Genomic DNA, 13,882 nt, shown 5'->3' with positions numbered 1-13,882 from the left:
TAAATAGAGAGCAAAGCATTACATCACCTACAGAGCTGAGGAAGAGGAGATGGTCTCTGACCACTAAAGCAAAACAAAGCAGTGCCAAGGTGGTGACTTTGAAAAAGATAAACCAGACTTACCTCTCCTTGTAGATTGTGTGAGGAACTCTGATTCCTTACCACCATTAATTCCAAGGCCAGGTATCATCTCACAGTAGGTAACCCTAATTCATAGGATGCTTAAGTCTTTATAGGAATTTGCTCTCAGACTTGACAGTGAAGAGAATATTCACTTGCATTTTGATCTAATTTAGGTGCATGTGTAGGTAATTATTATTCCTAAGCTGCTGCTATGGAGAAAGAAAAGAAAGGTTCCTAAGGGTATGTATGTTGGAGATGTACTGCAGATTTCTCTCTGAAGGACCCTGTCTCTATATGGACACTCTGTACGATCCTATAACCTTAACTGAGACAGTAAAAGTGAGCTGTGTCCTCTCCCTCTATCCTCTCTACCTTTCTGTTCTGTAAACAAAGGCAGTATTTTTTCTCCTGTGAGGTTGGGGGTAACATTCTAAAGGAGTTGTGAAGCATGTGGATAGTATGGTGGTCAAAGACTGAGAAATGCCAAAATGGGAGGTGTGTTTTGTTGGAAGAAAGTAATATTCCAAGAGGATTGACTTGGAATGGACTGTTACATATGTACAAATTTTGAGGATGTGGTGAAAAGTTACCTTTCTTCATAAAACAGCAGCAGAATTAGATGAAAAGAAAGTAGAAGCAGTAAGAAGTGAATAGATTTAGCATGTGATGTGATGAGAGAGAGAACAATCAAAGCATCACTTCTCTGGAATGACCCAGAGTATGGGTCATTCCAAAGGGTCCATTTATATGGAGTGTGCAAGGGATGAGACCCAGGCAATTGCACTGTGAGTTCAGACAGCACCCTAAGGGAGATTTCCAGAGGTGGGGCAGGGATGGAACCCACAACCTCGTTGTTATCAGCACCATGGCCCTGAGCCCATTTCAGGATCAGTGTCACTTGTGAGAGGGTTAACATGTACTGAGTATTTGTTCCATTACAGGTGGCGTTCCTGCACATTTTAAGTACATATAACTGTTGAGAGGGCTAATGTTTACTGAATACTTGTTCCACTAAATTTGGTGTTTCTGCATAGCTTATGTGGATATAGTGGTGACAGGGTCACCATTTTTATAATGTTTGTGCCATTAGAGTTGCTTATTATGGATTTCGAGTGTTATCTCATCTTAATCCACACTGAGGGGATCTGTGAATCTCAGCTCCTCTCCCCTTCTCATAGTAGGAACATGACAGAGTGGTTTCTTTATGTTCCCCATAGTTCTATCACTATCACAATGTAAGAGACCAGGAATTATTATTTCACCATACTGTATGTATTTTTATATGAGATGGTGGTTTCTGTACTTGACTCTGATTACAAAGCATATGTAAAGATATTGCTGACACAAATGCCTTATCAAAAATGTTAGTGTCCCTAGCTACTGAGACAAAACTGCTGAATACTGCATTTTAGGAGTGATTTATACCTGATGTATTGATGTCCATGATTGGTCAATTAATCTGACCACAATTAATCTTTCTACTAGTGATAGGTATAGTAATTTTAAAGGTCTAAAAACAAGGATGATATTACGGGGTAAAGGTTGAAATACTTTTATCTGGTAACTTTTCTTTAAACTCACTTGGCTGTGAAAGTAGAGGAGACTTTTTACTCAAAGCTTTCAAGGTTTACAGCTATTAAATTGACTGGTCTCAGGAATCTTGTCATAGTGCTTCCCTGAGGGTAAAGTCATCCCTCTACAAAGTGCCATTCATGCCCTACTTACCCTCAATTAAGGCTTCCAAAATAAGTGTGCAGTGGGACACTGGCCTTCTTCTGAAACACATTCCTCATCTGCAGAAAAGACTTTGGAAGACTGTATTTAATATCTGTATGTCTGTTCCTCACTTTTTCCATCATAAGGATAACGCATAATTTTTTTTTTCTTTCCCTCTCTTTAGAAACAGAAAGAATGACTTACTGAGGAACCAAGTTAAAAATGAAAGAAGTGAAGATTGGTCATCTCTGCAGAGGAAATTACAAGGTATGCATAGTAATCACACTGGAGATTCATTTCTTGCTGGTGCTTAGGTCTTCATGGTACATTACCTGTGGCAATAAAGTTTGAAAACAGTCCTCAGAAACCTTGAGAAAGATGTTTGGAAAAGAACTTTTTTCTTCTGTGTGATTGCCACAGTAAGCAAAGCAAATATTTTTATGGTTATAAATATCTTTGAGATGCACCTTTAAGCTCATTGCTGTGCTGAATTGTAGCTGTGTTTCTGCAAGTAAATGGCAATCACATTCAATGAATTGTTTTTTTGGCTGAGGCCAGTAAAAATAACCCTTCTCCCAACACTAAACTGAAATCCCTCCAGATACTGTCAATGGTCATTCTTGAGACTTAAAGTGCTTGTTTCATGGACACATTTAAATCACTGTATGCTTGGTTCAGCAGTGTTAGCATTTTCTCTTTCTCATTTATTACTATCACAAGGAGATGCACTTAGTACCTGTTTTGCACTGCATTTGAAGAATGTGTCCTTTTACATTTGTCATCCTGAAAATTTGTAATTTAAGGGATGCAAAATCAGCACTACTAACAACTCCTGCCTCTCAAATATTTTCAGTAAAGTGAATGCTTCATATTTATCCAGTGACTGCTCAGAGACCAACACAAGGCTATATGTCACTTAAGTCCTGAGGTTAAATGTTGCTTCAGTGATGCATAAAATTTGTATTGACCATCTGCCCAGCATTGAGTTGAACCATTAATGAATAAGCCTCACAGTGTGACTGTGAGATAGGGAATTATGATCTCCATTTAACAAGTGGTAAAACTGAGCCCCAAAGGGCTTAGGTAACCACTTCAAGTTCTACAGGAAGTGTGTAATAGAACCAGTAAGGAAGCCTAGCTCACCTGAGCTGCCATCCTTCCTATCTGGACACCCCTGCACCTGGTATCCTTTTCACCATGTTCTGTTATCAACAGCTATACACTCTTTATGCACAGTTCCTACCATCAAATTCTCTTGCAAAGAAGCTTAAAGCACAGCTGATGTGACCTGTGAATCCTTCTCGTCCATAAAGAACAACATGAGACACAAGGCACAAAGGCAGCACAAACAGCACCAGATGGCCTTCGTAACTGGAGCAAGTCAGCACAAAGTGACAACAGGGAGAGCTGTTGTTGTGGCCTCCCTTTCTATTTTTTTGCATAATGTTGAGAGGAAGACTATGCAGATCTTTCTGTAGTACAGAGAGGAGCTGGTGGTAGAGGGCAATCAGTGCTTTGCCTTTTGTAATCTTGCTCAACATCTCTTTGATTTCTTTAGTAAATGTCAGGTCACATGCTTGCATTCTAAAGCTGAAGTATAAATCATCTTCTCAAGTGACAGAAACTGTCATTTTTCCTTGCAAAGTATTTTTCTAACTATGTCTTATGTAACGGTTACAGTTGTTGACATTTTTCTTAAAAGCCCTGTTGGTTTGACACTCAGGATTCAGTATAAAGCTACAGACTTGGATAGAGAATTCTTCTGCCTTTGCTTGTATCTCTTTCCCATGAGCTGAAGAAAGAAATATTATGCAACTCTGAGTCATGCTGTAGAAAGGTGTTGTATTTTTAATATCATTAGAATTTTAAAAGAAGGAAAAAGATAAACCTTACCATAGGTGAAACCAAGAGTTAATACACTTCAATTATAGAAAGTGGCTATTAAATTTTGATGGGATGCCATGACTGATACTTCAAATAAAACGTTGATGTGGCGAAGTGGGGAGTGTCGATAATGAGTTGAATACTAGAGAAAGGCTGTTGATTTTTATGGAAAATATATATATAAAAAATACATGATCCTCAACCAAAGACATTCTTGTGGAAGTATTCATAGGAAAAAAATCAAAGTATAGATTTCTTATGTCTGTCTTGGCTTGTGTCTACAAGAATGCAGTATCTTGGCATAGATATAGGCTGATAGTACTTGCCCACATGACATGTTTTACTGTGCCCAACTTAAGGATGGTATTGATTCCTGCCCAGCTTAAGGGTGATACTCTAGCATTATTAATCTGCTTTCCCTCTGCTCTTTCATGCCTGCAGAAAAAACTATTGATACGTCTTCCTGACAGGTCTTTCTGAGAAGGAACAGCTGCAGAATGTGGAATCAGTTGTGTGAAATTCCTGTTGGCAAGGCCTTTGACCTTCAACTTCTGCTGGATCCAGCTGAGTGATAAAAAGAGAGAACTTTTGCAGGTATTTAATGTCTTCACCTGCACTAATCTCACTTTAATGAGAAGCAAATTATTCTGGAATAATAAGTTCAATGCTACAAGGGTGATTGGGAATACCAGGAGTGTAGTGTTGAGTGGGCCCATTAATCCTACTGCATCCAAGTCCAATGTTTTAGTTAAATTTTAAGCAAGCTAGAGACCTTTATGGTAAATGCAGGGTATTTTAAGACACATTTAGGACTCTGAAGATACATTAGATGTCTATATTGACATAGTTTTCATCTCCCAAAACCAGCATCTGAATTGTTTGGTCAAGTATCCTATGGCCACCAAAGAATCTAGAAAGGAAAGTTAGGTCTTGATCTAAATATCTCTGCTTTATAATGAGATACTGTCTAATAGCCTTCACAGCAAACTTGAGTTAAACTCAATACAGACACATGCTAGAAAGAGACACTTGTCCTTGTTAAGAGAAGGAGTGAAAAGTGCCCTCCTCATTCCTATAACTAAAGGCCAGACTCCTCATTGAGTTTAGAGCAACCCACCCTGGCATCTGTGGCATCTTGTGATCATAACTTTGGGGTTTGTAGAATCACAGTTCCCTTCTTGTCAAAGCCAGGAGATGGTCCCTGTGGAACAGGTGCTCTGTGTCAGTGCAGGTACTCAAATGATGGTAGCACTGAAGATTCTCAAGGCTGGTTCATGGACATTACAAACTTGTTCTCCTCAGCACAGAGAGGAGGAACACAATAATTTATAGGGGTGAAAGTGAAGCACAGCTGTGAATACCTTAAGATGTATAACCTCAACAGATAGGGGTAGATCTTTAAAAGCCTTCACTGTGGGTCAGCTTGTAAACTTTTCAGGGAGATTGACTGCTGAGTTGCAGTTTGCCTTTGAAAAGTCTGATGAGTTATTTCAGCATCTATAGAAGCCAGAAGAACTGAGCTTATTTTTTTGAAAACTTGACCTAAGTATTTGCTCAAGATTATGAAAGAAATACTTGGTCCATACATACCAATGCAGTTAATTAATTAATGGTAAATTAATCTAGCTCACTCAAATTCCTTCATACTCAAAGGACCTTCCTCTCTCCCACCTTTTCTGTTCCAATGATTTTTTTCTGAGTACTTGGAAGGCAACGCAGCTCTTCTGTGCTAATTAAATCTTTCTCTTACTGCCAGCTGTAACAGAGGGAAAATCCCAGTAGGACTGTCAGAGAGTCCTGTTGTGCTCATTAGACCATACTGGGTCTGGAACCCTAAAGTCTCCAAAGGCTTACTGGATAATCTCTTTTTAAGACCTCTGTTGGTACCAGTTATCTCAAATAGCAAACAACTGTCAAGTCTCAGGAATCTGCCAACAGTGGGTCTTCCCAGTCATCAGATAAAACAACTTGAAGAGAAGGCTCTGGGGAGACCTTATAGCCCCTTCCAGTGCCAAAGGGTCTCCAAGAGAGCTGGAGAGGGACTTTGGATAAAGGCCTTGAGTGACAGGACAATTGGGAACGGCTTCCCACTGCCAGAGAGTAGATTTAGATTAGGCATTAGGAAGAAAATTTTCCTTGTGAGGGTGGTGGGGCCCTGGCACAGGTGCCCAGAGAAGCTGTGGCTGCCCCATCCCTGGAAGTGTCCAAGGCCAGGTTGGAAGGGGCATGGAGCAACCTGGGATAGTGGAAGGTGTCCCTGCCCATGGCAGGGGCTGGAAGTGGATGATCTTTGAGGTCACTTCCAAGCCAAATCATTCTGTGATTTCATGAGATCTGCAAAGAAAAGGAAGATGACTGAAATGTATGGCTGGAGCAAGAAGTCAGAGGGACCATTCTCCATTGTTTGTTTTTAAGAAGTTTTTTAAAGGAAAAATACTTTTCACTGATAGGTTTTTTGAATGACTGAATACACTGAGAGCTCAGTATTTGCAAGGCCTAGAAGAACACACTTTGATTTTCTGCTGGAAGACTGCAGTCTTTGGCCCTCTCGATATTAATAACATTGGAGCCTGGGTTTCTTGTTGATGTTTCTAAATTGAACTTTAATCGATCTTGAAAAGGACTTTAATAACCTGAATTATGACCCCCAGTGCTAGATTTTTGATAGCAGAGTGAGCCTAGCAGTACTGCTTTTCTCATGCTCAGCATTTCTTCTGATATTTTTTGCCACTTGTTAGGAATCTGTATTTTAAGAAAACCTTAGTCTAGGAAGTGCCTTTTCCCAGCAATTTTTCTGTGTTTAAGTGGAACATTTTTACATCATTCACATATATTTTTCCTCCTTTTGAAGCAAATGGGTGTTTTTAAGGAACTCCTGAACTTCAAAATCTAAAAATGGAAAATTCGTTCCCTCTCCAAGTATGACACAGCGTTTGTCATTTGCACCAGATGGGGAAGATGAGCCAAGAAAGCAGCATAGATAGTCAACCTTTTTTTTTTTTTCATGTTGATGTTTTTCTGTGAGGAGGAAAATGCACTTTTTGACTCAATATAGCGTTTTAAGTGCTGGGTTGTCTGTTCAGAAGAACTTAGACTTGGTTTTAATAAAACAGACTGGAGAATTCAGAGCCTTTCTGAGAGAACAACAAATAACTGAAAGGGGCTGCCTTCATTTTTGGCCAAGAAATCTAATGGGGAGTGCTAAAAACCACCCCATAGCTGAAAACAGGATTTTCCTTTAGTGCTCTGTGTGCATTTATTTGCTGCAGGAAAGGTTCTGTGCAGTGCTGATTCTCCAAAGCAGATGGCAAACAATGATTAACCAGTTCCTTCCAACTGCTCACTCATGAGCAGACACCAAGTTGAACCAGTTATTCATACTGAATTAATCTTAAAAAAATCATGTAGTTATGAGCATAAATGTTCTCATCTAAATGGAAACTTTCCCAGAATAGTGCTCTTGGGGCTGGATGGATATCTTCAAGCATATTTGCAGTGGCAGAGGGTATGAAAAAGTAAATGATAGTCGAATATGATTATAGTTCCTAATATAATTTAAAATTATTCCATTGTAAGTGAAATAGTGATGCAGAAGGGCAGGACCTCTGATCCACGTGCATTTGCAAGCCTGTCCTACACAGCAGTAAATGTCTTGTGTGGCTGCTGAGTCTTACTATCCTGTCTAAAGCTTCTTTTAAGATTTGAATGGAAGCACTGCTCTAACAGTAGTATCAAGGATTTTTAGATTTATGGCATTAAAAGCTAATGGAAAGCACATTTGCTGTACATTCACATTCCTAAGCTGCTCTACTCATGGCACTTCAAGGCCAAGTGAGGCCTAGGATAGGTGAAATTAAAAAGAAAAGATAAAACCTTTTGATATTGATAATTCGAGAAATGGTGTAAATACTGTCATCAGCAAGATCATAATGAAACAGGCTGGGGGCAGCCATGTAGGAAGCAGCTCTGCAGAAAAGGATCTGGAGGTCCTGATGCACAGGTTGACACACCCTGACTGTGCATCCAACTGCATCCAGGACTGCATGAGCAAAACACGGCTCAGAGCAGTGATCCTCCCTCTTCACAGCACTGGAGAGACTGCTTAGAATGACAAAGTGGTTTAGCTTGGGAGGGACCTTAAAGGCTCATCTCATTCCACCCTCTGCCATGGGCAGGGACACCTTCCACTATCCCAGGTTGCTCAAACCCCCATCCAACCTGAGCTTGGACACTTCCAGGGCTGGGGCAGCCACAGCTTCTCTGGGAAACCTGTTCCTCACCACCCTCAGAGGGGAGAGTTTCTTCCCAATATCCCATCTAACCCTGCCCTGTCAGTGTGAAGCCATTCTCCCTTTCAGGCCATTCTAAGCAGACTTTCTAGTGGGTTCTCCATCCTTAGAGGTGTCCAAGATTCAGTTGGGTGTGTGCCTCAGCAACCTGATTAGTTAGATCTGCTTTGAACAGGAGGTTGGAGTCGATGCTTTCAGGGACCCCTTCCAACATGTTCTGTCATTCTTTGATTCTTTCACAAGGACTAAAAAAATATTGCAGACTTGGACCACTGAAAGACCAAAAAGAAGCAACTTAAATTCTTTAAGTGGAATTAATAATACTGTACATCTGCTTGTTCACCTTCTGGCATCAAAGAGCTGAGGGTTTATGTAACAAATAGTTACCTTAGCATTTTTCTGTATGGCTCTGCCTAAAGGAAAATCACAGCTTTGCTACATGATAACAGAATTCTTACTGACTTTAGGAGGCTCTGAATTCTGCCAGCTTGAATGGGCATCACTGAAGGGTTCTTTAAAGTCAGATAATGGTTTTAATGTGGGGAAAACTTCAGAGAATAGCTCTGAGTTTTTCTGAAAGTATATTTTACAACATCAGACTCCTTTAGCATATACACATTAAGTTACGCTAGTTTTGGAAACAAACACACAAAGAAAAGGTATTTCTCTCAGCTTTGTACTGGTGTTCCTGGAAGCACAAATATTTAACTGAGCTGCTGAAAAAAAAAGAGGGAAAATTGCACGTTAGGAAAGCTTCCCTACAATCACCAAGTAAGAAAGTATTTCCAAGCTTTGGAAAATGTTGACCAGCTCTGGCATTTAGGCAGCTCATCTTACAGAGAAAGATTATGTAAAAAATCTGAACTTTATCGTAGGAGCTTGCTTACACCCTGAAAAAGCCTATTTTTTACAGCCAGGATAAAACATACGAAGTGCAGTATAAACACACAGTGCCCTGGTAGGGCATATGGTCCTTTACTGCATTTCTCTCAAGGGGGAAGGGGTTCTGACATTGCTCAGGCTGGCTTTATGCAATGGCACTTGGCAGCAGAGCATATAGAGCCCTGGTACTGTTATGTTTGGATGATAAAAAATGTCCAGGATACGTTTCCTCTTCTTATCTAACCAGCCTGTTCTACTTTATAATGTTGTATATGCTAGTGATTACAGCATTTTTAATTGTCTGGATTATGTGTGAGTACAGATAATGACAAATTCATGCTAGAGTCTACTTGGACCATAAAAATTTTATGCAACTCTGAGGAAAAGTTACTGTTATTAAAGAACCATTTTGGAAACCAAGATGCCTGTTTCAACAGCCCAGCCTTAATCCTTTCATGGACTCAGTGTTTTGGATGAGAGCAGGTGTATGTGTCATTACAAATTTTAAATGGTCTGCGAATATTTAAGAACAAAAATACTGCCCATGCAGTAGAGGTTAATTTCTGGAAAATAATGGCTACAGAACCATTTGGTAATTTTCCTTGCCCTTCCAAAAGAACAGTCTGGATCTAAGGAGTGTCTGTCACATGTTATTGCCAATTCCAGTGTTTGGCATATGTTGTGATTTTATACTAATATTAATAAAATATTTATGTTTTTCTTCCTCATATGTTTTAGCCTTCAGAACTTGTTTTCTTGGCATTTTTTTCCCTGTAGTCATGAGGGATCTTTACATATTTGTAGAGAATCTGATACAATACATTTTTCCAGTAGCTGGAGAATTAAAAAGCAAGAAACATAAATCTTGCCGTTCTGAGGACTGGTAATACTGCTTTTAGGATTTGAGAAGACTTTTTTTTTAATGGAACACTTACATGCTTGTATGTAAATCCATTACATGACATACACTATGGTTAGCAACAGCTTTTGTGTGTCATGGCTCAGGTTCCCATACACTCCTGACAGTTTATGCATATTCATGAGATCCATGACATTTTCCTGCATCTGCTCTTATCACAGATTTGGTTTCAAAGCAGCACTCATTGATGTAGTACACTGACACATTTTACATATAATTGCTTTTCATCTGGTTGCATGATTATTTTGTGACACCTAGTGGATAAATTGATAGTGGTGCTGATTTAAATTGCCTCTGCTTTTTTTTATTCTCCTAATAAAAGTTCTGGCCTGAAAACTCAATTCACATCACAAACACATAGACTCTTACTTTCTAACTTTCTCCTCTTTTTTTTTTCCCTCTTTAACTTTGTTCATGGAATAACTTGCTCATAGGCAGTGAGCAAATACCCAACACCAGTCTTGAGCAAATTCCAAGAGTACCAAAATAATACAAGGTAGTAAACATTGGAAAATGTCACGGTATTGTTTAGTCAGGTTCCCTACTTGTGCAGTCTGGGATCTTCACACAATAACTTTTTCTGCTATATCAAATCTTTTAAGGTGTGCTTCAAGCATGCAGTTCCACTAAGAACAAAATGTGCACTACATAAAGTTGCGAAAGGTTGCAAAGAAGTACTTACTACCCTATGAGGACTTTTAGAAATATCTGTTCCTTTAGTATTCTTAGAGAATGAAGTCTGATAAATAATTAAAATATTATTCTATACACACAAAAATATTTTCAGAATATTTACATCGAGAGTCTGGAAATGCCTTAAATGCATGACCTACTTTCACAACTAAGATATGTGTTGTGAAGTATATCTTAATTTACATGTCATGGATTCTGTGCCTAAAGCTTATTTCTGCAACAGGAAAATATTGAAATACTATCCAGTGTGTTTGCTACAAATGCTATAAGATAGAAAAACAGGTACTTTTATACGGCTCTTATCTTTTGTGTCGATAAGGGGAAGGAAACCAATTTCAGTTGCATGAAGTGTGCTTGCTGTATTTCACAGTGGATACTAGTAATGTGCATGTTTCTGTCTTCAGAGAAAGTATAATCTGCTCCTGGCTTGACAGATCTTAAATTCTGAAGCCTGTCATCCCTGAGCAGGCGCAGAACAATAGCTTACATGATAACCAGAATAGAATTTAGTAAATTTTAAATAGGAGCTAAAAGGAACTGTAAGGTAGATTAATTTGGAGCTAAGAGGGTATGTATTTTTCATATGTAGGGAATTGGAATGGAGTTGTGCACAGGACATGAAGAGATTGATTCTAAAGACCCTCTACAAAATTTTAGGTTTCAGCTTCTTACTCTCCAGAGAAAATATGTTGCATATTTTGACTCCCAAGAGGCCTCACAACCAGAAAATGTAATACTGAACTGTGTTTTTAATGCCAACTGACAACGCACTCTTTCCCTGTGCTTTTCTTGGTTGCTCCTTGTAACAGTTCTCTTGTGACTTCCATTTATGTAAAATTAGGGCCTGTAGCAACAGCATCATGAATAATGGACAGGGAGAGTCGAGCACACCATGGAGCTCTGGCAAAGATCTGCTTGCTCTCCACCACCACTTCAGCCCACTCATGAATGTTTAACCACTGAAAGTTTTAGTCTCAGGTACAAAAACCTACACTAGTGTCCATGTGTGGAGAGCCCCAGCCACCTGAGAAAAGAGTTGTGTGGAGCTGGGCACAGGCAGTGCTGTGTGTCTGCCCCAAGCCCCAAGCCTGGAATCTTCTTGTGCCAGTAAGTGCCATGTTGGCAGCACTGCCCACTCATCCCAATGCTCCAAAAGCCTTCCACCCATCAGCACACAGGCACAGGCGGGCCCATGTGAGAAAATGGCAATTTGCAGTGGTTCCCCTTTGCTTTTTAAAGACTCATGTAAAGCTGGGCTGGGCAAGTGTGCGTAAGGCTCTTGGCAGTGTCGTCGGAATGCTTCGGATGGAAAATAACTGGTCAGAGCAGAGGCAAAGTCATCGTGACAAAGCACAAGTGTGTGCTTCTGAAATCATAGCACAACTTAAGACAACATCCATCCTAGGGTGATAACAAAGCTGTTGTAGTGCACAGGGATCTGTGCTGGGGACCAAAGAAAAGCAGTCACTTAAAGGAAACAGGGAACTCGGTAACTGGCAGTGTCGCTAGTGGCAAAGTCCTGGAGGTCCTCTGCCAGGGACACAAAAATGCCTGGCAGGGTCAGGGACAAGACTTCCTCTTGCAAATGGGCTTGTTTGATCAGGTCTGTACCCTCACACCCTCCCCAAGCCCCCAAAGTAACCAGAAACATACTGCAGCTTGAGTATGCAATGCCTGTACAAATGCTTTCTGTGTGTTAAGGCATGTGGACTTCCAGGCCTCTGCTGGCTTACTGTCAGGTTGAACCAAGCCCTCTGGCTCAACCCCAAATGCAGTCCAGACTCCAGAAGGTTGGTCTGCAATAGAAATGAGCTTGAGGCTTTTAACAATATTTTAAAACAAATATACTACACAGAACAGTAATTTCATGGCAGCTTTCCATACGTTACCCGCAATTTCAAATGCTGCAGGCTCTAAAGTGATCATCACAAATGGAACAGTTTGTAAAGGATGGATTTTCCTTGTCTACCATCATATAAAGCTCCTTCTTCATGAGCACTCAAGTAACTTTATCCTGTTTGTGGTGATGGCAAATGTAAGGGTGCATTGATATAAATACAGAATTTTAGGCTAAATCCATGTAACACAAACTTATTTGGAGAAATCCATGTAAAACTAGCTTATTTTGACCTACTCCTGGCTCCCAGACCACCAATTCATTCACTCCTACTTGTAAGCTGCTTGATCTCTCACTAAGGGCTAAAATTTAAAGTGAAAGCCTTATGGGAGAAAGGCCAGAAGCCATTTTTCTACCAACTATAATTATTGGCATGGCTGCATTCTGCAAAATGAATTTTATTTTCTTGTTGAGGCTTACCCTGACATACATTCCTTCATGGTGCTTAATTAAGTTAGGATTTGCACATACTAGTTTATTGCATGTCTTTTTAAAGAAAAACAATTTTAAAGGACCTGAATCCATTTCAGAGTGAAAATTCAGTTTTCCAAAAAAGGAATTAGTGGATTGAGATTGGGAATGGCATTTTTTAAAGATGTGACTCTTCAATTTTTCCTAGCTTCTATAAGGAACTAAAAAAAATAGCACTTTCTCAGTGGTGTCACATAGGTTAGGTGTGATGCTGTATGAATTACACATACTAAAAATCCAAATCCACAGCTTAAAATTCAGATGGCTTATTTAAGATTCTCTGTGTAGTAAAGGCATTTTCCATCCAAAAAAGATTTTAAAATATCACTCAAATAATTGCTTGTGAGATGGCTGAGTATTTATCTAGAGAGACTGGAAGACTGTGATTCTGACTGTTCTCTGCATCATTGACTGTGCCCAGTTTTTATTTTCACAGGGCTTTAGGGGGAGTGGGAAAGGTGCAGTTTTGGAGGGCTGGACATCACATACCAGGTCAAAGATGAGGGTGATCAGTTTTGTGTCCAGAGATGTTAAGGGAAATCAGGTGATGTCAGCTGAGTTAGGTGAGCTTAGCTCTTTCAAATAAAAGGTCCATTGCTCAACATCCTAAAATTAGTGCATATTTGTGGGGGTTGTAATTAACATTTCATTTTTGTGTGATCTACATGAATACAGTCCTCCCAGGAGCATGGAGATAACTGAGGAATGTTTAGGAAATACTGTGAGAGAGGTGTTCTCTGCCCCTTTTACTCTTGCTATCTCATCTACCAAGAGAAAATAAACCTGACACATTCTCTTTGCTCTTTTCCTAATAAAAAACAACCCCTAATTTGTCACAGCTTCATCTCCTCTTGCTGGGTTCATTTCCCAGATAATCCAGCCTTTGCACTTTTGCTTTTACACATGGTAAGATAGCAAGAGTACCTGTAACATTTGTTTTTCATAAGGTGTACCTCAGTTACCTGATGGACTTGCCATTTCCACACAGGTTGCAGGTCCCCTGGACTCT

General features: G+C 39.8%; 1 long non-coding RNA gene across 20 annotated transcripts in view; it reads left to right on the top strand.

The window, feature by feature from the left end:
* Nucleotides 1–13,882, top strand: part of LOC106855620 (uncharacterized) — a 143,649-nt gene that overhangs the window by 95,633 nt on the left and 34,134 nt on the right. For 16 of the 20 annotated variants that reach the window (XR_015803752.1, XR_015803749.1, XR_015803751.1 and 13 more), the window contains 2 exons: nucleotides 2,023–2,105; nucleotides 4,193–4,316. This is a non-coding gene — a long non-coding RNA (uncharacterized LOC106855620). Of the gene's footprint in view, nucleotides 1–2,022; nucleotides 2,106–4,163; nucleotides 4,317–13,882 lie in introns of all 20 variants that reach the window. The other 4 variants (XR_015803755.1, XR_015803742.1, XR_015803741.1 and 1 more) reach the window with 2 other exon arrangements.

The sequence above is a fragment of the Sturnus vulgaris genome, chromosome 5, assembly GCF_052056855.1.
Source record: "Sturnus vulgaris isolate bStuVul1 chromosome 5, bStuVul1.hap1, whole genome shotgun sequence".
NCBI classification, from domain to species: domain Eukaryota; kingdom Metazoa; phylum Chordata; class Aves; order Passeriformes; family Sturnidae; genus Sturnus; species Sturnus vulgaris.
This window is presented reverse-complemented; position numbering and strand designations above follow the sequence as displayed.